Source organism: Carettochelys insculpta, chromosome 17 (assembly GCF_033958435.1).
Source record: "Carettochelys insculpta isolate YL-2023 chromosome 17, ASM3395843v1, whole genome shotgun sequence".
In the NCBI taxonomy this organism is placed as follows: domain Eukaryota; kingdom Metazoa; phylum Chordata; order Testudines; family Carettochelyidae; genus Carettochelys; species Carettochelys insculpta.
In genome coordinates, this window is record NC_134153.1 from 5,087,185 (window position 1) to 5,114,668 (window position 27,484).

Here is a 27,484-nt window from a genome sequence, read left to right on the forward strand (position 1 = left end):
AAAGGATATTTATTGGATCAAAACTAGCATCTCCTGCTCCTTTGCTGGATAAAACTCCAAGAGACACCAATGTTGCTGCTTTAGGGCATGAGCTAATCATCAGCTGGGCTCGGGAGTATTTTTCATCCCCATGTAACATTCTTGCACAATTAGGTGCATTACAGGGGTTTCAAGCCTTCCTCGGGAGCAGCCAGTAGCCCTGTCGGTGGCCAGAAATAGGATGCTGGACTGGATGGACCATTGATCTGTTTCACAGTGGCATTTCCAAAGTGACACAGCTATTTAGGGAGATTTTATTGCTAAGAGAAGGAAAGGTTTCCAAACCGGATTGTGGGGTGATCTCTCTGCTCCTTACCAATTAATTTGGAATTGATAATTGAGACATTCTGTGACCATTTACTTGCTATTGTGTACTGGGCTTGTGTTTGTCTGTTTGGAGACCCATGTGCTGAGATGTTTGTCTGAAAGACTGTGTGCTGAGGTTGGCACTTAGGATTTGAACTCTAGAGCTCTCTGCTCAATGGTCAAGACGTAGCCAGTGGACTGGGCTACCAGTCAGGAAGGCCAGAGCTTTATAAAGCCTGCCAGTAAGCGACCAGGGTGAGTGCTTACAGGAGGGACTTTAGAGAGTGTTACTTTTGACAATCTTTAAAACTCTTATACTAAACTATACCCCAAACCACCGCACTTAAATAACCGTATTTATAATCTAATTATCCATAGAAGATGCAGGCAGACACCCAGCAGCAGAGTGGGGGCTATCCTGTTTACTGCATCTAATGTGACATGTATGATTACCTACCCATGGCTAGGTGGCATATGCGTGCATTCGGTGCAAGGAGTTCGTGGCCCTCAGAGACAGTGTGGACTTTGGAGGCCAGGGTGGCTGAACTGGAGGAGCTGAGGGAGGCAGGGGCTGTGTCTACACTTGCATTCCTCTTTCAAAAGAAGAATGCAAATGAGAGAAATCAAATATGTAAATGAAACACTGATTTACATATCTTGTGCTTCATTTGCATAATCTCTTTTCAGAAGAGACTATTTCAAAAGCAAAGAAAAAAAAAAAAGCAGGGTAGACGGGGCTCTTTCAGAAATAAATCCCATCTCCGAAAGAGCACTATCTATGCTGCTTTTTTCTTTCAAAAGAATATCTTCCAAAAAGAGATTATGCAAATGAAGCAAAAGATATGTAAATCAGTGCCTTATTTGCATTTTCAATTTCCCTCATTTACATCCCTCTTTTGAAAGAGGAATGCAAGTGTAGACACAGCCAGAGAGTTGATGAAGCTTTCCAGGACACTGTAGAATTGTCCCACCTCCAGTCAGATAGCCCCTGTGCTGTTAAGGAGGATGAAAGGCTCAGGGAAGGAGAGCAGCCAACAGAAGGAGAGGGAGACCATCTGTAAGGGCGTGAGAGGAAGGCAAGGCAGGGCGGGGGTTAAACAGAGCCCATTTGCCCAGTTAGCCCCACCCCAGTTCACCTGCAGCCAATGTCAGACCTGGAGGAGCATAAAAGGAGGGAAGCCTGCCCAGTTCAGGGCTGAGCAGCCAAGAGGTAGAAGCTGGCTCTGAGGCAAGCAGGGCCTGAGCCAGAGCTGCCACTGGATTGGCTGCCAGAGGGAGGAGCCTCTGACCCTTCCCCCAGGCACAAAGGGGGAGCCTCCCCAGGGAACCCCTCTCCTGCCGGAGGGGAAACTAGTGTTTTGGGGCCATGCTCCACATTTATCCTTCAGCCTCTAGGGTTTGGGCTGAAGACCCACACCCTGGGACCCTAGGCCCCGGTAAGGGGGCCTAGCCACTAGGCCACCCTGCCATCAGTAGGAACTGCTCACACCATCCCATAGTTGGGACCCTCCTTCCAGATGATGTTGTGGTATCCTTTCATACTGAGGATACCTCTCCAGGAGAAGGAAGTCCTGTCAGTAGGAAAAGGCAGGTGTTAGTAATGAGAGATTTGATCATTAAAAGCATAGATAGCTGGATTTGCAATGATCAGGAAAACCATATGGTGACTTGCCTGCCTGGTGCAGAGGTTGCAAATCTCGAGGTATCTAGATAGACTTCTGTGTAGTGCTGGGGAGGAGCTGGTGGTCGTGGTACACCTTGGTACCAGTGACATAGGGAAGGGTAGGAGAGACATCTTGGAGGCCAAATTTGTGTTGCTAGGAAAGAGACTGAAATCCAGGACCTCTAGTGGCATTCTCAGAAATGCTTCCTGTTCCACGCGCAGGGCCACGTAAGCAGGCAGAAATTCAGAGTCTCAGTGCATGGATGAGATGATGGTGTAGGGAGGAGGGGTTTAGCTTTATTAGGAACTGGGGAAACTATTGGAATAGGGGGAGCCTATACAGGAAGGATGGTCTCCACCTAACCCAAAGTGGAACCAGACTGCTGCGAGTTACCATTAAAAAGGTCGTAGAGCAGTTTTTAAACTAACAGATCGGGAAAAGCTGATAAGTGCAGAGGAGCATGTTGATCGGACAGAGACTTCTCTTAGGGGAGAGTCTATTGGTAGACACTTTCTGCATTTTAGTCAGGAGGAAAGGATGAAAGAGGATAAAGTATAGTCCAGATCAGAAAAGAAACAATCACATGAAAAAGAATCTAACACATGAGGAAAGGGCAGATTAATAAAGAGTGACAAGTTTTTAAAGTGCTTATACACAAATGCTAAAAGTCTAAATACTAAGATGGGTGAACTAGAGTGCCTCCTATCAGAGAAGGATATTAATATGATTGGCATCACAGAAACCTGGTGGAATGAGTCCAGGTAGAATCAATAGGACACAATCATACCAGGGTACAAAATATACCGGAAAAACGGAACATGTTGTGCAGGTGAGGAAGTAGCGCTATATGTGAAAGAAAATGTAGAATCAAATGAAGTGAAAATTTTATAAAATTCAAAATGTTCCATAGAATCTCTACGGATAGAAATTCCATTCTCACATAAGAATATAACAGTTGGGATATATTATCGACCACCTGACCTGGACAGTGATAGTGACTCTGAAATCCTAAGGGAGATTAGAGAGGCAATCAAATAAAAAACTCAGTAATAGTAGGGGATTTCAATTATCCCCCTATTGACTGGATACATGTCACCTCAGGATGAGATGCAGAGATAAAATTTCTCAGTACCTCAAATGATTGCTTCTTGGAGCAGCTAGTACAGAAACCCCCAAGGTGAGAGGCAATTCTTGATTTAGTTCTGAGTGGAGCGCAGGACCTGGTCCAAAAGGTAACTGTAAAAGCGCCGCTTATAAATAGTGACTGTAATATAATAACATTTAACATTCCTGGGGTGTGAAGAATGCCTCAGCAGTCCAATACTGGGCCATTTAATTTCAGAAAGGGGAACTATGCAAAAATGAGGAGGTTAGAAAGTAAAGGTACAGTGACTAAAGTAAAATCCCTGCAAGCTGCATAGAAACTTTTCAAAGACACCATAAGAGAGGCCCAACTTAAACACATACCCCAAATTAAAAAATACAGTAAGAGACCCAAAAACAGAGCTACCGTGTCTTAACCACCATATAAAATAAAGCAGTGAGAAATAAGGCATCTTTTAAAAAGTGGATGTCAAATCCTAGTGAGGAAAATAGAAAGGAGCATAAACACCATCAAATTAAGTGTAAAAATGTAATAAGAAAAACCAAAAAGGAGTTTGAAGAACAGCTAGCCAAAAACTCAAAAAGTAATAAAATGCTGTTTAAGTACATCAGAATCAGGAAGCCTGCTAAACAACCAGTGGGCCACCAAGACGACTGAGGTACGAAAGGAGCACTCAAAGACGATAAAGTCATTGTGGAGAAACTAAATAAATGCTTTGCTTCAGTCTTCATGACTGAGAATGTTAGGGAGATTCCCAAGCCTGAGACTTCCTTTGTAGGTGACAAACTTGAAGAATTATCCACGAGTGAGGTGTCATGAGAGGAGGTTTGGGAACTAGTTGATAAACGTAACAGTAACAAGTCATTGGGACCAGATGGCATTCACTGAAGAGTTATGAAAGAACTCAAATGTGAAATTGCAGAACTATTAACAGTGGTCTGTAACCTGTCCTTTAAATCAGCTTCTGTACCCTATGACTGGTAGATAGCTAACATAACATCAATATTTAAAAAGGGCTCTAGAGGCGATCCTGGCAATTACAGACCAATAAGCCTAATGTCAGTACCAGGCAAATTAGTTGAAACCATAATAAAGAATAAAATTGTGAGATACATAAGAGAACATAATTTGTTGGGCAAAAGTCAACATGGTCTCTGTGAAGGGTAATCATGTCTTACTATTCTATTAGAGTTCTCTGAAGGGGAAAACAAACATGTGGACAAGGAGGATTCAGTAGATATAGTGCAGTTAGATTTCCAGAAAGCCTTTGACAAAGTTCCTCACCAAAGGCTTTTAGGTAAATTAAAATGTCATAGGATAAGAGGGAAGAGTGTCATGGATTGAGAACAGATTAAAAGACAGGAGACAAAGGGTAGTAATAAATTGTACATTTTCCAGAATCCTGAGGGGTACCCAAGGGTCAGTTGTAGGAACAATCTAGTTCAACATATCCATAAATGATCTAGAAAAAGGGATAAACTGTGAGGTGGCAAAGTTTGCAGACAATACTGAACTGCTCAAGATAGTTAAGACCAAAGCAACTGTTGAAGGATCAAAAGGACCTCACAAAACTGAGTGATTGGGCAACAAAGTGGCAAATTAAATGTAATGTGGCTAAATGTAAAGTAATGCACATCGGAAAAAATAACCCCAGCTATAAATACAATATGATAGAGGCTAATTTAGCTACAGCTAATCAGGAAAGAGATCTTGGAGTCATCACGGATAGTTCTCTGAAAACATCCATGCAGTGTGCACTGGCAGTCAAAAAAGCAAACAGGATGTTAGGAATCATAAAAAAAGGGATAGAGAATAAGATGGAGAACATCATATGGTCCTTATATGAAACCATGGTACACCCACATCTCGAATACTGTGTGCAGATGTAGTTCCCTCATCTCAAAAAAGATACATTGGCATTAGAAAAGGTCAGAAAAGGGCAACTAAAATGATTAGGGGTTTGGAACGGGTCCCATGAGAAGAGAGATTAAAGAGACAAGGACTTTTTACCTCAGAAAAGAGGAGACTAAGCAGGGTTATGGTAGAGGTGTATAAAATGATGAGTAGTGTGGAGAAAGTGAACAAGGGAAAATTATTTACGTGTTCTCATAATATCAGAACTAGGGAACACTAAGTGAAATTAATGGGCAGCAGGTTTAAAACAAATAAAAGGAAGTTCTTCACACAGCGCTCAGTCAACCTGTGGAACTCCTGGCCAGAGGAGGCTGTGAAGGCCAGGACTATAACAGGGTTTAAAAAAGAGCTAGACACATTCATGGAGGTGAGGTCCATTAATGGCTGTTAGCCAGGAATGGTGTCCCTCGCCTCTGTTTGTCAGAGGCTGGAGATCGACGGCAGGAGAGAGATTGTTATGTGTTTGGTTCACTCCCTCTGGGGAACCTGGCATTGGCTGCTGTTGGCAGACAGGATACTGGGCTAGGTGGACCTTTGGTGTGACTCAGTATGGCCATTCTAACGTTCTTATGTGCATTGCAAACTGTTCTACAGAATCACAACATGTGGTGCACCTCAGCCAGTGCACTGAATGCCCCAATAACAGTTGTGTTGGTGACACTGGGCAATCACTGTGCTCTTGTAGGAGGTGGCACAGGAAAAGGATAAAAGACAGAAGCACCACATCACCTGTGGGAAGACACTTCACACAACAATCATTCCACATCTGACCTCTCAGTCCTCTCCCAAAGGAAACGTGCACAGCACTTTCAAAAGACAAGCCTGGGAGCTTTGATTTATAACTTTGCTAGACACTAACAATCAAGGTCTTAATAACAATGCTGCAATAATCTGCAACTCACTAGCCCCCCGTTTTGTCTTATGCCTACAGGGATGTTAACAGGCCACTGCACCGGGAACGGTCCCTTAGGATATGTGCTTTCTACTTATCCTGAATTGTCCGTTCTACCATGGGTTTAGCTGTGAATCATGGAGAGCTGAAGAAGAGCTCTGTGTAAGCTCAAAAGCACGTCTCGCTCAGTGACAGAAGTTGGTCCCATAAAAGCTGTTAGCTCCCCTACCTTGTCTCTCCAGCAGCAGGAAGGCAGATCTTTCATTACTCCTGTACTAACAGTGGGTAGTTTGTATCGAGTCCCCATATTAGGATGCTGCAAACTTTGTTCTCTTGTCTTACGCACCTTTATGTGTGCCTCCGATTCAGTGCTCCTGATGCAGGAGAGAAACGACAGGGCTTCACTGTGATGCAAAGGAAGATGATCCATTATTGAGACCTCTGGGTCTTCTGGGTTCCCCAGTCCCTGTACTGAAGGCTTGTCTCCACTAACAGAGTTTGCAACAAGCTGGGATGTGGGTCTCCCCTGCATTAGCCTGCCAAGGCCTCCTTGTCCATGTCGGTCCTTCCTGCCGCTGGTGAGCATCGGGGGTGGTTTTAACCCTTCTCCAAGCCCTCTTCTCTGAGCTATGAGATTGTGAACCAGGGAGCGGAGCAGACTGGGGCACTCCGCTTCCTCCTGCTGCCAGTGAGGGAGGGAGCAGGCCTGACCCCTACTGCTGATGCCAGGCCCCCTGGTAATTTCCCAGTCTGCGCTGGGCCCCAGAGGGCCCTGCAAAGCGTGGGGTTAAGAATGGTTGCCTCTGGCTGTCCCATGGACAGGCTAGCTCTGTGATGGCTGCTGGCCTTTTGCCACTTCCCCTCCCAGCATTTGTGGGGGGCACGTGACTCTTTGTTCCTGCCTCACTCCCACGCATCGCCCCTGCAACTGAGGGAGATGTTTAGAAAAGCCTGGGAGGGGAAGTTTGGCTGTGCGCAGGTGGCTGGAATGTCAGAGGCAGCCCACCTATGGATATTTTAATAGAGAGCCAGTTGAGCTTTAGAAACATGGAGTCTTCTCATGCTATTACCCATTATGCAATGCAGTGCGTGGAACATGGCTCTTCTGACAGGGTACACTGGCTCCGTAAAGACATGGGAAATCAAGGAGGGATGAGGAAGAGGCTACCCTGTTCCAGGTAAAAGACCTGGGGACAGCAGAGACAGGTGTGGGGAGAAAGTATATGGTCCCTGGGGAAGACAAGAGATGACTATTTCTTAAGGCCCAGGAACAATGCTCCCACTAGTCTTTTCCATCCATGTGTGAAATACATTTTGTTACGTGCACTGAGGCATGTGCCGATGTGCAACACCAGGAGAAGCACAAACCTAGCTGTGGTCATGCTACTAATCAGCTGGATGGCATTAGAACGTTTTCTGAGTGGCTGTCAGGCCTGCCGATGGGGAGTTGGGGGCAAAGGGAACTGTTGCCCTGGGGCCCAGTGATATAAAAGGGATCACAGCCACAGGAGTGGCAGCACCCAGAACCCCTTTAAATCTGGGTGGCTCTCAGGACAGCCTGGGCAGGTGTGGGGGGCGGTGGGAGACAGCATGGTATGGTCCAAGAAGCACGGACAGACGGCTGCCCTTCCCACCCCTTCCTCCTGAGGTCCCACCCCTTCCAGGAGTGCAGACTCGGCCCTCCCGCATCTTGCCCAGGGGCCTGGCAAGTCTATTTTTTTCCCCTGGTGGCTGCATAAGTGAACAACGTCCAGGGAAATAGGACCCATGCTGTGTAGCATGGGACAAGGCTCCCCTCTCTCCTCATCAATCAGTCGAGACAAAAACCTAAGAGGGAAACAGCATAAAAAGCTCCCTATTGTTCTGTGGATCTTCATCCGCAGGAGGGAAGGAGGTGACCTACACTCCCCTGCCCCACACTGTGGGAGAAGACTATTGGAAGGGGATCTTCATCTGAAGATGTGGGTCTTACCTGTGGAAGTTCATGATCTAATACATGTTAGTCTCTAAGGTGCTACAGGACTGTTTGTTATTTGTGCAGCTACAGCCTAACACAGCTGCCATCCGAGACTGGGAGAAAGGACTTTTGCTGTCAAGGATTTGTACTTGAAGCGCTTTGATTGTGACAGATGTTTGTGGCCAGCCCAGATGAGGCTGGACCAGGAGCACTGCGGGTCTGCTGAGACAGAGAAGGAGGGATAGATACAGATCCATGTGTATGTCAGAATCACTGATGTGTAGCAAGAGCTAAAAGGAATATGTGAGGTCTAAAAAAAGGCCGAGTACAAACTAAGCCAACTCGCAACTATTTATTGGAAAGCTTGACAAATGAAGTAACTCTGGTGTGGTTCTATTCCAGTGCCACGGAATGAGGGGACAGTGTAACTGATCATCAGTTATTTACAAGAGCGGCAGTTTTGTTTGTTTGTTACTGAAGTGGGAGTGAAATGGTTTTCATTGGCTCCTATGTGAGTTTCTGAAGAGGCCAATCCTTAGGCGAACCCCTGCTCTTCTGACCTAGCAGACAAGATGACGTGGGCTTTAAAAAAGCACCCCCTAAAAGGCTCATACACATGTGGTTTGCGCCAGACCCTCCTCTTGAAAATCAAGCAATCGGGTAGCTCTAGACATGTTGTGCACAAGGGGTTTATCATCCACTGCTATCAAATCAAGGGCCAAATCCATCTGTGTGGTAACTTCCAAGATGGATCCCAGGGACGAATGTCCCAGGGCAGTACCTCAGGGAAGCATAAGTAAAATAAATAATAAAAAAATAATGCCTGGCACTTCTAGAGCCTTATATCTCCAAAGCACGGCTCAGGCATAAACTAATTAACAGAGAGGAATCTATTTCCTAGTCACATCAGTCCCAAGCATACGGATATTCAGGCCAATGAAGCGTAGCTTATCAGAAATAGCTGCTGTCAGTGGGACCCATTCTCCCTTGCACAGAGCAGTGCAGAGGGAACCTAATGGGAGCAGATGGGCGGTGCAAGAGGAAAGCACTCTGGGGATTGGGAATAGTGGCTGCAGCAGGCATGGCAAACTTGTTCTGTGCAGAGGGTCAAATTATGTTCACTGTGGTCCATGGGCTTAGCTATAAAGCCAGGACCTTGTACTCTCCTTGATCCATAGCGGCAGCAAAAGGAGGATGACAGGAGAGTTGAGTAGAACCAGAACCATACCCTCTCCTAAGGCCCCACGCACATGGCTCTCTTGAGTTCTCTAAGGCTGTTCCAGGGCTAGTGTTAGTCACTTGCTTTAGTATATGCCAGACAGGGTCCCTGACTGTTAAGTGGTAAGTTATCCTTATACCAAGCATCATGCAATGGCTGGGGAATGAAGCGAGTCACTTCTAAGAGCAGTGCTATTTCTTCTCTTTTGTTTGCCATTTGCAGGTAACCAGCAGTAGTCAACTTGCAGCCTCCACAACTGCATTTCTAAAAGAGCCGAAGATCTGAGTCTTTAAGTGACCTCACTAAGCGTAAAAGCTGACACTCCAATAAGACAGACAGGGGCTCTTTCCTATCTCCCAAAGCCATTGGTCCAGCCTGGATGCAGCCTTCAAAAGGTGCCATTGCACTGATTGCACTCGGTTCACGTTTGGAAGTTTCTTTGGTTTTTTTTTTCCTGTTACTGTGACACCAGGTCTCCATCTTTTTCATGAAAATATTTTTGAATATGAATAATATGCATAACTTGAATAGGTTTTATGAAAAACAAGACAAGTAACCTATCATTCAAAAGCCTGCAAGACCATGAATGTGTGCTTATTCTATTCATGCATATATATCTTTCTTGTATGTGAAGTTAGAAATCTGAAGTGAAAACCTGTTTATCAATCAGGGTCTTCTAGTGAAAGCCACAAGTGTTACTTAATTACCTGGTTTTCAAAACCATGCACTGTGAATAGTCTTGTTTTTCCTGTAAACCTAAACAATAGCTGGTCCCACAAGGACATGTGCCCATGCTACCTGGTGCTGGACTCCATAGCTGCGTCTACACGTGCACGCTACTTCGAAGTAGCGGCACCAACTTCGAAATAGCGCCCGTCGCGTCTACACGCGTCGGGCGCTATTTCGAAGTTAACTTCAACGTTAGGCGGCGAGACATCGAAGTCGCTAACCTCATGAGGAGATAGGAATAGCACCCTACTTCGACGTTCAAGTAGGGACCGTGTAGACGATCCGTGTCCCGCAACGTCGAAATTGCTGGGTCCTCCATGGCGGCCATCAGCTGGGGGGTTGAGAGATGCTCTCTCTCCAGCCCCTGCGGGGCTCTATGGTCACCGTGGGCAGCAGCCCTTAGCCCAGGGCTTCTGGCTGCTTCTGCGGCAGCTGGGGATCTATGCTGCAGGCACAGGGTCTGCAACCAGTTGTCAGCTCTGTGTATCTTGTGTTGTTTAGTGCAACTGTGTCTGGGAGGGGCCCTTTAAGGGAGCGGCTTGCTGTTGAGTCCACCCTGTGACCCTGTCTGCAGCTGTGCCTGGCATCCCTATTTCGATGTGTGCTACTTTGACGTGTAGACGTTCCCTCGCTGCGCCTATTTCGATGTTGGGCTGAGCAACGTCGAAGTTGAACATCGACGTTGCCGGCCCTGGAGGACGTGTAGACGTTATTCATCGAAATAGACTATTTCGATGTCGCAACATCGAAATAAGCTATTTCGATGTTGGCTGCACGTGTAGACGTAGCCCATCTTGAATTTGTTATTTTTCCACAGGGTAATGGGACTTCTCACCCTGGAGAAATTCTATTTAAGAAAGGGGAAGCAAATTATGATTGTCTTCAGCTGGGTTCTCAGACTGCTCCTCACCCCCGAGAAAATACATGAAAACACCTGGGGAAATGAGAGAAAATATCAGCTCTGGCCTGGAAAAGACTTTATCTGAAACAAGGGTGAGATGGGATATTATGATCTGTAACAACCTCTCTTAGTGTATTAGGCTTAGCTGGTGTGCTTTCTTTTCTTTTAGCTTAGTAACTTACTTTGATCTCTCTGGCTACGTCTACACGTGAAGCCTACATCAAAATAGGCTATTTCGATGAATAACGTCTACACGTCCTCCAGGGCTGGCAACGTTGATGTTCAACTTCGACGTTGCGCGGCACCACATCGAAATAGGCGCTGCGAGGGAACGTCTACATGCCAAAGTAGCACACATCGAAATAAGGGTGCCAGGCACAGCTGCAGACAGGGTCACAGGGCGGACTCAACAGCAAGCCGCTCCCTTAAAGGGCCCCTCCCAGACACAGTTGCACTAAACAACACAAAATACACAGAGCTGACAACTGGTTGCAGACCCTGTGCCTGCAGCATGCATCCCCAGCTGCCGCAGCAGCAGCCAGAAGCCCTGGGCTAAGGGCTGCTGCCCACGGTGACCATAGAGCCCCGCAGGGGCTGGAGAGAGAGCGTCTCTCAACCCCTCAGCTGATGGTCGCCATGGCGGACCCCGCTATTTCGAAGTTGCGGGACGCGCAACGACTACACGGTCCCTACTTCGACGTTGAACGTCGAAGTACGGCGCTATTCCTATCCCCTCATGGGGTTAGCGACTTCGACGTCTCACCGCCTAACGTCAAAGTTAACTTCGAAATAGTGCCCGGCACATGTAGCCGTGATGGGCGCTATTTCAAAGTTAGTGCCGCTACTTCGAAGTAGCATGCACGTGTAGACACGGCTTCTGTCATCTTTTGCGCTCACTTAAACTCTACTCTTTACCGTAGAACCTTGAGATACGCACGCTCAAGTTGCATGTATGTTGGGTTAATGCGACTGAGTGGTGGGGAGCTGGTGTGTGGCTCCAGGCTGCCTGCCACTTAAAGAATCTGGGAAACTGACCAATGTAGCTCACCTTGTTAGGGGAGGCAGCCTCCCTGCTCCTGTCAGAGGAAACAAGAGTCAGGCTGCCACTGGTCACCACTGTGCTGGTCAGTTTCCCTGGCTCTGGTCTGCCTGCTGTTCACAGGAGAGGGGAAACTGACCAGTGTAGTAGTGACCAGTGGCAGCCTGACTCTCGCCACCCTTGCAGGAGCCAGGCTCTCAGCTGCCCACCCCTGACAGGAGCAGGGAAACAGATCAGCACAGTACTGCTGGTCAGTTTCACCTTTCCTGTGAGCAGCAGACTGCTGCACTGGTCAGTTTCCTGGCTCCCCAAGTAATGCAAAATTTGAAGTATGCAGGGTTGCACAAGAATGCAGCCTCTGCATATGGGGGTCTACCATATACTTTATATGAACACTTTTGTTTATTATAAGATACAAGGTACATTGTTATGAGGGGACAAAAGCTGTACATCTCTCTCTTTCATTGATAAAGGGGGTAAACTTTATGAACTTTCTCTGTGTAAATCTTTTACAGAGTAAAATGGATATTTTCGGAGCTTCAGCCATGGAGGCTGAGCTCCTGGGTGCTGTCAAGTGCCTGTAACTGACCTTTCCCAGATCAGAGCTGTTCTCAGTGTCTCTTTGTGACTTTGCTGGGGGGTTGCTATCCCAACTCTGTGCCTTTGCTGGGGGAGATCAGAGCTTCTGACTCAGCAGGATAGTGTGGTGGGTGTCACAAAGGGTAGGTAAGCTCTGTGGTATGACCAGCCCATTAGGTGACAGTCTCAAGGGAGTCTGTGTGACCCAACCTATCACAGTTATCCTAAAACCTTGGTACAGATTTTTAGTGGCATTTCAGCACCTAGAGAAGCCCATAGGTGTCTAGTGGTATTTTCCAAAAAGCACCTAACCTGCTCAGGCACTTCTGAAAATCCCACTAGGCACCTGTCTGCAATTTTAGACTCTTAAATACCTTTGACTGTCTGGCCCCATTTCTGTCCTTAAAAAAATTGCCCCAGTGTAACTCCATCAGTACTGCAGCAGAGCAGCATGAACTTCACCTTAATTCAGAAACTCAGGCTATGTCTACGCTAGCCCAGAAGATCTGCCTTCTCAGGGTTGACCTTCTGGGGTTCGATTTTGCATGTCTAGTAGGGAAGTGTGAAATCCACCTCTCAGGGGTTGCAGTTGACCTCTGTCCTCCTCGTGAAATGCAAGGAGTTTAATAGGGACGACCAAGTAAGCTGAGTGAGGTTGCCTTACTTTGCCTAATGTAGACATAGCCTCAGTCTAAAGACTGCCATTTCAATGGAAGTTTGCATTTGCCTGTGGTGGGGCAGGGGAGCTGGATGCAATTCCCCTGCAGTGAGGTGTCTGAAACCATGCATCTAGCATCATTCACCTTTAAGTTGCCATGAGGAACACAGACCAGTACAGCAGTGATCAGCTGATGATGGTTCAGTGGCTTATGTGATACAATCTGGGTGAATTTCAGTCTCGTTTTCAGTAAATAGGTGCCTACGTCACAAAAATCAGCATCCCACATGGCAACCCAGGTGGTCTGGTGATGGGAACTAGAAAAAGCCCTATATAATAACCATGCCAGTGGGCTCGGGTGGGTAGGAGCGGGGGTCCGGTCCAGTGTATCATCTCTGAGGGTGCCCTTAAGATCAAGGCGGAGGCATTTCTGCAGGTGAAAGCAGCTAACTGTTGGGAGCCTGATGTGCCTCTGCTTCTTCCCTTGCTCCGTCATTTTCTCCTGCACAGAGTGGGGATAAAATATCACTGTGGAGATTTGTCAGCACTTCCTACGCACCTGGCTGGGAGAAATGACAACATGTGGCACAGGGCGGGGAGGATTGGGCCCCATGTCTTTAAGCTGAGAGTATCAGGGCCTGATTTTCTCCTCTCTTCCCCTGTGCAGCCTTGTCATGCTCTGGGGAGTGGCTCCTGACTGAGGCTGGTGTATGTGGGTGGGAGAAGCAGCCCCTCGGTGGTCCTAGTTTCTCAGTCTAGCACCTTTCACCACCACTCAAACCACACTTTCAGAAGGGCACCACAATGAATAACGAGCTGCTCTCACTTGAGGGCAAGGCTGAGGGCCTAGAAAATGGGGCCCAGGGAAACAAGACAGAGTTAATGGGGCTCCATGTGGGGATGGAGGGAGGGACCCCAACCCAGCAGGCAGTATAGGAGACAGGGCAGAATAGCAAACGGCAAGAGCATGATGGGGTCCTGAAGGGGGAATGAGCATTCTCCTCTGAAAGACAGTAATCCCACGATTCCACCAGGTCTCTGAGCCTGGCCGCTTAAGAAGCCCTTAATTAAAGTAACTTTCTGTGCTGCTTCAGAATATTTGTTTAAAATGAACGGGAGGAAGTAGCAAGTTGCAGCTGGCTCAACCGCAGGGCTGACAGTGAGCTGGGAGGGACTGAGCCCAGGGCAACAAGGGGAGAAATTAAGGACAACCGAAGAAGTCTAGAGAATTGACAATTATCAATAGCCTGAGACTGTAATATAGATAAATGCTGGTTAGTCCAATCCCAGGGCACTAATGCCACTCAGCAATACCTGTAAACCATGGGGGCTTGTGCTGGCTGGAAGGCAGAAATGCAGAGACAGATTGGGGGTGGGGAGGCTGTTCCAAGACAGGCGAGTGTTAGACTTGAGGGGTGTGACTACAGGCAGCCGGCAAAGCGTTCAGGAAGGAGAAAACAGCCTGCGCACCTAGCAGCTGGGATGTGTCTGTCTAGGCTGCCTTTTCCTTCTGATTCACCCCCCGTTATCCCTGCACCAACAGTCGCATGAGCATATACTGTCTGTTAGGGTTCTGGGAAGCTGCTCACCCCAGGTCTGTGCAATGGAAGGGTAGAAATGCTAGGGAGCTCTGGGCCCTGCTTGGCCGAGCACGCTCATCTTTCTGCTGTTGGTGGGCTGCACCAGCCTAGTGCCATGGCAGGAAGATTTAGAGGAATTCCAGTGCTGACAAAAGGTGCTGAGCATTTGCCTCAGGTCTGTTGGACCAAGCTGGCTGGGGCGGATTGTTATGAGTGCCCATGAGGGCTGCAGGAATCACAGAATCACAGAATCACAGGGCTGGAAGGTGATGATGTGCCGACCTATTCTGGGTCCCGTGGGTGTGCGTGGGGTTTGATACAGTGGGCGGGGTGGATGGCCCGGGACCAACCACCCTAGCCCTATAGCAGCCTTATATAGTGTAGCAGCAATATGTGATACAGTGTATCTACTTTAAAACCTGGGTTTCCACAGTATTATGAGTACCAGGAACAATAACACTCCGACTGTGAACACCACAGTGCCCTGTGGCTGTTCTAAGTCCCAATAATTCTCTATACAGCCCCAGCTAGTCCAGCTAGTGGTATTTACCGATAGTGACTGATTCATTTAGTCGTAACTACAACTACTTAACACTTGTCTTAAATATATTTATTTATTTGGCATAGGCTAAACACTAGGTTACATATAGCTGTATATAATTACATGTGACTTACCAGTAACATCCAATGCTCCCACATCTTACCAACAACTACGTTACAGCGGCCCTTCAAGTCAGAGGTACGGCTTGGTTGGGACCTTTCGTGGTGGTGACATCCGGGTGATCAGGCCGGGGTCTGCTGTCTGGACTGGAAGTTGCTAGCCTCCACCTGGTGTCCAGGAGCCCACCCCTTTGTCCCTACTAAATCACCTTTTATACTGTTCCTTAGTTGGGGGTTCAATACCTGGCCAATTAAAGCGTTTGTTACCCAATTTGGGCTTTCCATCCTCCCGGCCTGTCAGAACATGTTATAAGTTTTCCTCTGTCCTTGGTCATTTTCTGAACCTCCCCCTGGGACCCTCTAATATTGCACAACCAAGATGTTCTCTTTGGGGTGCTTCCAGCTACTTGCCCCAGCTGTTCTCTTTGGGGACTTACTATCTACTTGTCAGGATGTTCTCTTTGGGGACTCTCCAACTACTTGTCAACTTTCTGATTTCTTTCTCCCGGCCTGGCTTCAGGCCACCCCACCGTTGTATGATAGCGTTCCAGGATGGAGTGTATGGTCGTTCTGCCTTGCGAGTGAGGCCCGGCCACCAGGTGCTTGTGGTCCCACAGAAGGGACCTTCAGGAGGTCATCTAGTCCAGGCCCCTGCTTCAAGCAGGATCAACACCCACTGAGTCATCCCAGCCAGGACCTTGTCAAGCCGGGACTTAAAAATCTCTAGGGATGGAGAAACCACCACCTCTCTAGGCAACGCATTCCAGTGGTTCACCACCCTCCTAGTAAAGTAGTTTTTCCTAATATCTAATCTACACCTCTCCCTCTTCAACTTCAGAACATTACTCCTGCCATCTGACACCACTGAGAACAATTTCTCATCTTCCTTTTTAGAGCTCACCTTCAGGAAGTTGAAGGCTGCTATTAAATCACCTCTAAGTCTTCTCTTCTGTAAACTAAACAAGCCCAGATCCCTCAGCTTATCCTCATAGGTCTTGTGTTCCAGACCCTTAATCATTTTTGTTGCCCTTCGCTAAACCTGCTCCAGCAAATCCACATCCTTTTTATACTGGGGGGGCCCAAAACTGAACACAATATTCCAGATGTGGCCTCACCAGTGCCGAATAAAGAGGAATAACTACTTCTCCAGATCTGCCCAAAATGCTCCTCCTAATGCACCCTAGTATGCCGTTAGCCTTCTTGGCTACAAGGCACACTGTTTAATCATATCCAGCCTTTCATCCACCATAACCCCAGGTCCCTTTCCATCGTACTGCTGCTGAGCCAGTCAGTCCCCAGCCTGTAACAATGCTTGGGATTCTTCCGCCCCAGGTGCAGGACTCTACACTTCTCCTTATTGAACCACATCAGATTTCTTTTGGCCCAGTCCTCCAATTTATCCAGGTCCCTCTGGATTCTCTCTCTACCCTCCCACAAATCTACCTCTCCCCCTAGATTTGTGTCATCCGCAAACTTGCTGAGGGTGCAATCCAGTCCCTCATCCAGGTCATTAATAAAGATGTTGAATAACACCAGCCCCAGAACCAAGCCCTGCGGCACTCCGCTTGGAACAGACCGCCATCCAGATATTGAGCCATTGACCACTACCCGTTGGGCCCGACCATCAAGCCAACTTTCTATGCATCTTATAGTCCAAAGATCCAATCCATATTTCCTTAACTTATGGACAAGAATGTTGGGGGAGACCATTTCAAAAGCCTGGCTGAAGTCAAGGTATATCACATCCACTGACTTCCCCATGTCCACAGAGCTTGTTACCTCGCCATAGAAGCTAATCAGATTGGTCAGGCAGGACTTGCCCCTGGTGAATCCATGTTGGCTACTTTTGATCACTTTCCCCTCTTCCAAGTGCTCCAAAACGGATTCCTTGAGGGTTCCCTCCATTTTATTCCCAGGGATTGAGGTAAGGCTGAAATGCCTCTTGGATCAAACCCAGTGGCCGTTAGGAGTAAGCATTGTGGGTTGTGACAGATGTTCCCTGTAAGCCAGGCACTCAGGAGAAGTTTCAATGCTGCCCAGCTGATTAGCAGAGCAGAGCAGAGCGCCCACTGCTAGGGTTTTTGTTTCTACTGCTGGTGCACATTCACCCATGCCTCAGTGCACATAAAATTATTCTGCACAGGGATGGAAACTATTAGAGGGCATACTGGTGGTAACCTCATTTGAATGGGGGTGTGGGTTTCAGGGCCAAACCTGAAGCCCAAGCCCCACTGCCCAGGGCCAAAGTTGATGCCTTCAGTCTTCAGCCCTGGGTGGGGTGCAGGGGCAAATTACGGGCCCCTTTCCTGGGGCTGAAGCCCTGGAGTTTTGGCTGTGGCCTCCCTGACCAGGGCAGTGAAGCTCAGGCTTTGTCTCTGGCCCTCTCACCTGCGGCAGCAGGGCTTGGGCAGGCTTGTCTTTGGTCGCCACTCCTGGGATCATGTAGTACTTGTTGCTGCAAAGGGGTTGCGCTACAATGAAGTTTGAGAACCCCTGGCCTAGGGCCACAATCTCAGGGCTGACTCCCCACTGGAGAGTTTAGTTCAAGGTCTCACTCTTGCTAGTCAAACCTCGGGGGGACCGGCCTGGCTACCTGAGAGACACCCCTCCTCCCACAAGCAGGATAATGAAGCCACCTGCCCATGACTGAGGGCTTGAGTGTGGGACAGAAATTTGGTGGGAGGTGGACGCTGACGAGGGAGCATTGCTGTCAGCTCACAGCTTCCAGAACTCAACACAAACCCACATCTTCAGCTTCATTTCCCCCTCACTAATTTCTTCACGCCCACTGCAACACACCCGCTCACTCATGCACGCAGATCAAAACAAACATGCTGAAGTCGGTCAGACCAGCTGTGAAGAGACAGATCAGTACAAGTTATTTCTCTGTTTTGTCACTTGGGAGGTGCTCAGATGCCGGGGCCGAAGACCAGGGAAGCAGTTAGATCAGGGGTGGCCAGCCTAGGCTAGTGAGTGGGCCCGCCTGCCTGGATCTCCTTCATCTCGATGGGCTGCAAGTTGCTGTAACCAAGACAGTCTCCTGGGACAGGGCCGTTTTGCTAACTGCGCTTGTGTACCTAGAATTTGTGGGGTGCAGGCCCCCGACACCGGGTAGAGGGGGAGGAGGCAGTTGCCGTCAGACCCGGTATTTCAAAGGGGAGCTCTGACCACCACCAGCGCTACTTTGGCAGGTGGTGGCTGGAGCTCTGGGCCCCTTTGCAGTGCTACGGTACCACTGGTCCACCGTTTTGCATGGCTGTGCAGGAGGGGAGAGGCCCAGCATCGGCTCCACGCCTTTTGCTGTTGGCTTTCCCCCATCCCAGGTGTGGAGCCAGGCCCCCCTCCCACCTTGCCCAGGGCCCACAGTGTCTGTAGGCCCTGCCGGCAGGGCAGGATGATTGAACCATAGCAGTGGAATGATTGGATGCTGAGGCAGCTCGCAGTCCATACTGTGTGCAATCAGAATGAGCCTCACTTGCCTGTCGCTTTACTAATACCGGTAAGGAAAAAGCGACGCAGACAGAAACCAGCAGAATTGGGCAGGCCTGGGCCTGGGCCGTGGTGAACAAAATGTCTTGCAGGCCACACACAGAACCCTGATGGGGCGGCAGGTTGCCGCCCACTGAGCTAGATTGGCGCAGAAATTCCATAACGAGATGTTCTTGAATAGATTAGGTACATTAAGGCATTGGCACTGAGGCATTGCTTCACTGGCACTGGGGCGGGGTGACCACACACCTCCCTTATCTCCAGCATCTACGGCGGCCAGGACTTTGTGATGGCAGCCATCTTGGCTGACACCATAGGGATCTCCGCAGCTAAAAGCTGAAGCTATTACAGCAGGGATACTTGGCTGTAACAAACTCATATTCGCCGTGGCTGGGGTGCCAGCCGCAACTGGAAAGAACGCCATTTCCACGGCTGGTTGTCAGCAGTTGGGTTAGCTGCACCCAGGCACACTGCAGATGAGAGAAGGACAGTGGCCAGCCCAGGCTCAGCTGAAACAATGGCTGAGACGTTCTTTCTGGGTGTAGAGAAGGATGTTGAAGCTGTGATCCTATGAGTAGTTTGTTGGAATCTCCCCATCTCTACCCCATTATTCTACCAGCAGCTCCACCAGTGGGAGCAAAGGCAAAGGTAATGGCACTGGTTTAGACAGGGCAGAATTGTTCCCTGCCCACATCACGTCTAGCCGAGAACACTTGTGCCCAATTTACACAGGCACTCCTGCCATTGTCTTCACTTGCTCTAGTGCAACAGCAGGAGATGCCTGTGCAAATCCTTTTGCAAAGGAGCAGATTCCATGGCACCCTGTCCTCCACTATAGATAGTTCTGACGACGGGTGGCTCACATAGGAGAACCTTTAGCTGAGCTGGGGATCTCTAGTTGAGGCAGGACATGGCTGCAGGGGAAGGTTCAGCGAACATGCTAGCTTGCTCAGAGAGACTGCTCTACAAACAGACAGCCATGGAAAGATGCCAGGTTACCTGGCAGGCAGAGAGCTCTGGGGGCCCGTACACCTACAACATGGTGCATCCCTCTAATGACAGAGCTACAGATAAAGGCAGTTTTCAGCTATGCCTTAGGCCAGTAGTGAGTGTAATGTTGGAAACTCTCTCTAGACTTGGTACCGTCCCCTGTGCCGAGAAATGTTCTAGGGAGTACTGCTGGAACAGAGACAAGCATCTGCTGGGAAATTCAGAACAGGCCACAAGGCGTGGCTGGGGCAGGGTAACTCCAGAGAAAAGAGACTGTTTGAATCTTTCTCTCAGGGGCTTTTCAGGCACTGAATAATGACTAGAGAAACATTCCTTGCAGCTACAGAGTTCTTCCCAACCACAGTCCAAAAATGGGTCACAGTGTTTTCCCCACATGCCAGTGGTGGAGGCAGGAACCAAACCCAGGAGTTGAACAGGTAGAAGATGCTAGTTTCCCTTTAGACGGAGTTTCTTTGTGTGGTGAAATGAAAACAAAATAGAAGTGTTTTAAAAGGTCCCGTAAGGAAGAATGCACCACACTCTAAGGACTTGTCTACACAGTGCGTTAGTCCCCCCATGGGGGAAACAGGATTGCATTAATGTACTGGAAGTAGGGCTACCCTGAGACACACTAAGGAATTTTTAATGTGTGCTGATAAGAGCCACAAGGGCTCAATATCAGAGAGGTAGCCAAGTCAGTCTGTATCTTCAAAAACACCAAGAAGTCCTGTGCCACCTTATAGACTAACAGATATTTTGGAGCATAAGCTTTCGCGGGGCAAAGACCTGCTTAGTGCGTGACATGCTAGTGTGGGCTAAAATATACACCCTGTGGAGCGGACTAAAACCCTACCATGTGGGTCCCATACTGTGGGGAGTGGCAGTCTCCTGAACTCTTCCCAACAACCAAGCTGCATCTTCTTGACGTGCCAAACACAAACGCCCTTTGCAGCAGCATAAGCAGATGTTCAGAGGAGGGTTGCCCAGCTCTGCTTGGCTCACCTCAATGAGGCTCACATACATCCTGCTGTAGGCTGAATTCAGATACAGGCATCTGCTTTACAGGTCTGTATCTGTGTACACCATCCCCACCCCCCACCCCGCCAAGGCTGCGTCAGGAGGAGTTGTGCTGGTGGAAATGCAATGGCAGGAGGTGTCCTGAAATGAAAATGGAAATGATGGAGGGCAGCTGCAAAATGACCTGGCCCAGGTGGAGTCGCAGCCCAGCCTGGTTTGGGTCCTGCAGCCATGCTTTAGGAAGGATGATTAGACTTTCCGAGCACCCCATGCAACCGAGACGAATTCTAACAGGGCCCTGTTTGGACCTGGTTTAGATTCTGAAAGGGGAGCAGGTTTCCTGGAGCTGAAACCATCTGCTCTTCATGGCTTCCTGTCAGATTTCAGCCCCCATGAGATCACCTGACTTTTCTTCTACCATCTGTGATCACATGTGAATCAGATCTGGGAAATTACCCCCTCCCGACCCTGGAGCTGACCCAAGGCTGACAGGGCATACGGGGACCTGGAGACTCTCTCCTGACCCCTGCAGAAGTGCAGGCCTGTTTCTAGTCCGCTTAGAAAGCTCCTGACTGAGGCTCCCTCACCTTTTGTCAATGTGCCCATTGAGATTTCTTTGTGGTTTACGGGAAACTGAGGCAGGAGGACAAGGCCCCCCCAGATGGATGGGAAGAGACCCCACCCCTCTGTGTAAGTGCAGTGACATGCTGGCAGACAGGACAAGGGAGCTGTGTGCAGGCGTTTATGGAGGAGGGGTGGCCAGGCTGGAGTCTATTCGGAAGGCAGTCGAGAGGAAGGAAGAAGTAGCTAAAATAAGCAGATGGGTGGACAGGGAGGAAATTATACTAGTGAAACTGATAAGGGCTGAGTCGGGAAGGGGGAACTGCTACTGGAGGGGGTGGGGGGACCAGGCCTCCACAGGACATAGGAACCAACCCCAGAAAGAAATAGGAAGGTCACTCAGGGGGTATCTAAAGGCCAGGAGGAGGACGTCAAAAGACAGGGGGAAACTCGGACCATCTGCTCACAAAGGGCATTTCAATATCATGCGCTCAGCTGGGACGTGGCGGGAATGCAGAGAGCAGCGGGATCTCCGTGTCGAGGGAGGGGGCTTGACGGTGACCGGCAAAAGCAGGCAGCTTAGTAATGCTTGGGGAGATCTTGGAGGTGCTGGGGGGGGAGCTGTGAAGTGTAATGAGGCTGATTCCTGTTCTACTAAGGGCCCTTTAGGCAGCTCTGGTGGGGGCGGAATGGGCCCTGTGGCAGCGGGGTTTGATCCTGAACAGCTGGTGTGCCTGGGGCGAGCCAGTCGGATTGCTGAAGGAAATGCTCCAGCACCCCATCCTGAGTTAACGGCCCTTGATGGGGCTGGAGGGCAGTCAGCTGATTGCCTCATGAAGGGAAAGAGGATGTTAGATGAGGATGGGGGTGTTTGGGTGAAGGAAAGAGGCCGAGATGAGGGGAGTTACCCCAGCTAAGAGAACTGGGGTAATGGGCTAGGGCAGGAGGGAATCCGCGTGTAAGGGCTGAGCTCCAGGCACTGCCTAGCTGTGGTGAATGAATTAGGGGGCTGCTCTGGGAAGGAAGGCTGAGGGGTTTCTCCCCTAAGGAGGGGGTGAGCGACACTAGTTGGGAGAGGGCCCTGGGGTGTCCAGACCAGCCTCTGAAGAGGAATGTTTTAAATAGGGGGGACTGTGGCTGCGTAATTCAGAAGGGGCCCTATCGAGGGTCAACCAGGGGCAAGGTGATGCAGGATGGCCTCTGGCTAGGTGGGCGTGAGAGGCAGCTGCCCCTGCTGCAAGCCCCAGGGGATATTCCCTGCACAAGGGGGCAAGTTCAGACAGATTCTTCCCCTGTCCTGTTCCCAGCCCTAAATTAGGGGCACGGGGTGGGAGGGTTAATGGGAGGAAGGGGCATGGACAGAGGGGCGGGCAGCCACCATGGGCCCTAGGGTGAGATATGGGGCAGGCCCAGAGCTGTGCGGTGAGAAGGGGCGGGGCCTTGGGCAGTCAGACCTCATCATCCCCGGGCTGTGGCAAGCCCTCCCCCAGCCCTCAGAGCTGGGTGGAGCAGTGCTCTGGCAGCAGGCGGCTGTGGCCATCAGGTGCAGGCCCCACTGAATCTCTGGGCCCTGGTGCAATTGCCCTCTTTGCCCCTACCCCCAGACAGCCTGTGGGAAGCAGAGTGTAACTTACAGTACACTAGGGATTGCATCATCCTTCAAATAGCCCCGCATGTGGGGGGGGACGCTGGGCTGAATGCGCTGAGGGTCAGGGCCTGTGTCTCACGACCGAGGGTAACACTGGCTGTGAGCAGGACGTGTGGCTCCCTCGTGGTGAGGAGAAATGACCCTGAAAGGCAGACTCAGGGAGTCGGGGGGAGCTGTGTGTCTCACACAGTCACAGAAATACCCTCCCCTGAGGGAAGCTGGCATGGCTGTAAATCAGGGTGAAAGGCTCTGCACAGAGGAGAACATGCAGGGGGCTGGTGAATAAGGAATCTCTCTTCCCAGTGCTGGTAAATGCCAGTTTTGTGGAAAGCTTACGGTGGGGGCAAACGGCACATAAATCATTGCCCGAATGGGGACAGTAACCAGCTATCGGCCTGAGCTGCAAGCAGGCGTCTCGGATTCCGGGGATGGGAATGCCAGGCCAGGGAAAGAGGCAGCAAGGTCTCCAGCCAGGAGACGGGGAGTGATTTATGAGCAGGAGAGATAGATGTTAGCTCCCTCCAGTGAGTTATTTGTCTCATTTTTCACTGAGGGAACGGGGGCGAAGGGCAGAAATTCTCAGGGGCCGGGGCAGGAAGGAGAAATTGGGACCAGATCAGGCGAAATGAATAAGGCACTAGAATAACCCCAGTGTAGCATGCACATGGTACTTGATATGGGGGGGAGGCTGTCCCCTAGGTTAACCTCTTACACTGAGGGGAGACTACAGTGGTAGCGGGGTCAGCATTTAGGGAAAGGGTCTTATCTCCTTGATTACTACCATTTGGGCCAGTTAGAAGAGTGGCTCTGAATGAAATCCGGCTACATTTTCCTTAGGCAGAAGGATCAGTTGCAGGAAACTCCAATGGTGGAAGCAGGAGCATAAACAGGAGCTCTCTAGGGCTCCAAAAGAAATGGCAAAGTCGGAGCGGGAGTGGCTGGCAGTGTGGTACACTGGGTAAGGTCTGGATCTGGTGGGTCAGAAGACCACAGTCCAATTTGCAGCTGAGTTATTGTGTCCCTGTGACCTCAGGCAACAGCATTTTGCCTTGCTGGGCCTCAGTTTCCCCATATGCATAACCAGTACTGGTTTTGTAAAAAAAAAAAAAAAAGAGGAGCCAGTGCTCAGCCAGCTCCCTGCCACCCCTCCAGTGGGATCCCACGGCTGGGGCTGGCCAGTACTCAGTAGCAGCACTCACCAGCACAGAAAATGCACTGTGAATAACAGGGCATTGATATGCTACACAAACAAAACATCTCCTTGAGCAATAGTGGGACTTGTGACTGCTTGGCAAATGGGGACAGTTTCCTCTGGTTTCCGCCTTGTGCTTTAGAATCTTTTTTTTAATTATCTCTTTCAGGTGGATGGTGACAAAGCCAACTTCCCAAACGTCAGCCAAATGCAAGCTGGTGCGGGGATACCTGCCAGAGGGCGCAGCCAGCCTGAAATAACAGCTCTGAAAGGTGGGAGTAGGCCGACCTACCTAACTGTGGCTATATCAGTATTGTTAGCCAAAAGACTTACCTGGCATTGCCAGGTCTGGCCCAGGGCTTGGGGGGCCATGCTGCCCACCCACTGGCTTCTCCCTGTGGCTGGCCTGGGATGGAGGGGGCTACACTGCCTGCCCACTGGCTTCTCTGCAGAGGTGTTAGGGGCCATGCAGCGGCCAGCAGCTGCTCCCTGGGGCAGGGTGGGTGGTAACGGGCTGTGCTGCTGGCCAGTGGCTGCTCCCAGGGGCTGGGGCACTTGGTCCTGCCCGTGGTCATTTGTAGAGTGTAACTCGTTCTCCCATTACACCCCTCCATTTCCATCTGATGCCAAACAATCACATTCCAGGCACATCCCATTGTTTTGGCACAGCCAGAGCCTGGCCTTGCTTTAAGTTATGAAAAGAGGAAGCTGCACTCCCAATTTGGTGGTCCTTGATCTTGCTACTTAGGAGTTCTTAAACGGACGGACAGAGGGACGCACCCAGAGACAGACGCCCAAACTCTCAAAAAAATATATAGTAGATTAGTGGTTCCCAACGTGTGGTCTGCATTCCCCTGGGGGTCCACAGGGATGCTGCAGGGGGTCCATGAAAAAAATAAATAAATAAATAAATATATGGAGATACACATCTCATAGAACTGGAAGGCACCTCAGGAGGTCATTCAGTCCAGCCCCCTGCCTCCTGGCAGGACCTAGAAAATAGACCTGGGCTTTGATGAGAGTCCACAAACGGTCTGAGGGGGAGGGTGTGATTGGGGAGCTGCACTAATGAAAAGGGCAGGATCCTCTATAGTAGATTATTTCACTGTGATTAACACGCCCCATGAAGAAGATAGATAACCCACTTATCAAGAGCAGCATCTTCTGCTGCGGGTAGCGTCTGCATTAGGTGTCATGAGTGGGTGAGAGCTTGGTTTGTGGGTGGAGGAAGGAATCATGAGGCCATTCTTTCAAGGGCTCAGCACTATCGGGGATGGGCGTGGCTCTGCAATAAGCTTCATGGCCTTTCTGCTTGGCTGTAACAAGGCCACTTCTGAATGTGACAGCCTAGCAATGCAAAAGGCAAGGGAACCAAGCAGCAGAGCCCTGTACATTTTGGTGGAGATCAGAAAAGCGGAAGAGAGGAGAGAGGGACTCCCAAGCCCTTTGCATCTGGCTAGCAGACCCAGCAGCTCAAGTTATCTCTGGAATTCTTTACGGATCAAAGAACAGCTCCCTGGTGGCCATCAGCACCTCTCGGCAGAGCACCACCCCATCTCTGCACTGTCCAGCCTCCTGGCAGCATTGCACAGGGGGCACCCTGATATGACTTTTCTTCTAGGCAGGCATGAGAATGGGGGGAGGGGAAGGGAACACATAGCGCTCTCCCCCTTCTAGAGTCGTCAACTCTCCTAGATAGGCCTGGAGTCTCCCAGAAAACAATCCTGGAGATTTGGATTCGGTGCTTTAAGAAAATGACATAAGGTTGTGGGGGCTATGGGGGAAGGAGAATCTCCCACAACAGCTTCACAAAAAACAAGCAGTCCTGCAGCACCTTAAAGACTAACACTTTTATGTATTGGGTGATGAGTTCTCCTGGGTAAGACCCACTTCTTCAGATTTGGAGCAGAAAGAAGAATCCAGGGTTTACATAGCAGGGAGGGTCCTCCAGCCTCTGCCATATAAACTCTGGATTCTAATTTCTGCTGCTAGTCTGAAGGCACTAAAGCTCTTTACCTAATAAATAAATGTGCTTGTCTTTAAGGTGCTACAGGGCTGCTTGGTTTTTGTGAAGCCACAGACTAACACGGTGACCTCTTACTGAGGTAGGAGCTTCAGACAGAGTTGGCAAACCCTGCCCCCTTCTCCCGGCCATGCCAGGGGCTCTGTGGGGGGAAAGGTGGGCACGCAGCCCTGGGAATAAAGGAGACGGGCATGGAGTGGCCCTGCCTCGGGGAGACAGAATGGGCGGGGGGGGACACAGAGCTCCCGGAAGATGGTAGAGGGGGAACCACATCCTCTGGCATGGGGGAAATGGAGGGTGGCATAAAAAGGGGCAGGGTAGGAGGTCCAGACAAGGAGCCTGTACTGTATGCAAGGAGCTCGGCCTGCAGCAGCAAAAACAGTTATTAAAGAGCACCAGACCCACTCCTTCCCCAGCATGGGGGTGTTCGTACCCGGAGCCCTAACCTAAGTGGGGGGAGGCAGGGAGACAAGGGGCAGCCCAAGGGTGCCAGGGACAGGGAAGGAGGGGGAAAGGCTGTGAAGAAGGGAGGGCATCCGGCTAGCAAAGCCCAGTGCGTGTGAACACCAAGGCCACCCGCTCCCCCTCTGCTTGCAGGTGGAGGCCGTGTGCCTCTGCTGCGGGGTCTTGGAGCGGGCCCAGGGCAGGAAGAGGCTGTTTGGCCGGACAGCAGGATACACAAGGCCACTCTGTCTCTGCCCTGGGAGTTTCCACATTAACCACATACTGTTTGCATTTGAGCATTTTCCCCTCCACAGGGCTGCTGCAGCCGGGGGGTTATTTCCTGCCCTTTTCGCTCTCCCCTCACCCCCCACCAGCCCCGGCTTGCAGAAGCCAGTCTGCTTCCTCTCTTACGCCCCGGGGGCTTTCCATGCTGCCAGAAAATAAATCTCAAGCTATTTTTAACAGAGGGGAAAATGTGAAGGTCTCCAGCCGCCTGGGTCTGCGGTGCTGATGGCTGCAGCCAGGCTCCCCTGGTGAGATGAAGGAGGGAGAGGAATTCACAGGGAAGGATGTGGGAGGCAGGCAGGCTGGGCATGCTGCAAACTGAGCTTTAATCTCTCTGCCTTTGGGCAGGATATTCAGGGGAGGGGCAAGGCAGGAGGGCACAGAAGGTTTCTCACGCTCAGATGAGGGCCGGACCTGTTGAAATGAGAGCGGTGCAGGGGATGGGGAGATGCAAAGGAGGGGGCACCTGGAATGAGGGGGGGTTGGGGCGGCTGGGGCAATGCCACGTGGAGGAGGGTGGGGAACGGTCCTTTGGAGGCTCCAGTTACACGGAGGCAAACATGCAAAAGGCCTCTGAGGAATTTGCCCAAAGC

At 50.1% G+C, this 27,484-nt stretch overlaps 1 protein-coding gene across 4 annotated transcripts in view; it reads left to right on the top strand.

The window, feature by feature from the left end:
* Nucleotides 1–27,484, top strand: part of ABHD16B (abhydrolase domain containing 16B) — an 83,082-nt gene that overhangs the window by 30,266 nt on the left and 25,332 nt on the right. For all 4 annotated transcript variants that reach the window (XR_012647858.1, XR_012647857.1, XM_075011607.1 and 1 more), the window contains 2 exons: nucleotides 9,319–9,491; nucleotides 24,309–24,411. The gene's annotated coding sequence lies outside the window, so the exon portion shown is untranslated. The remainder of the gene's footprint in view (nucleotides 1–9,318; nucleotides 9,492–24,308; nucleotides 24,412–27,484) is intronic.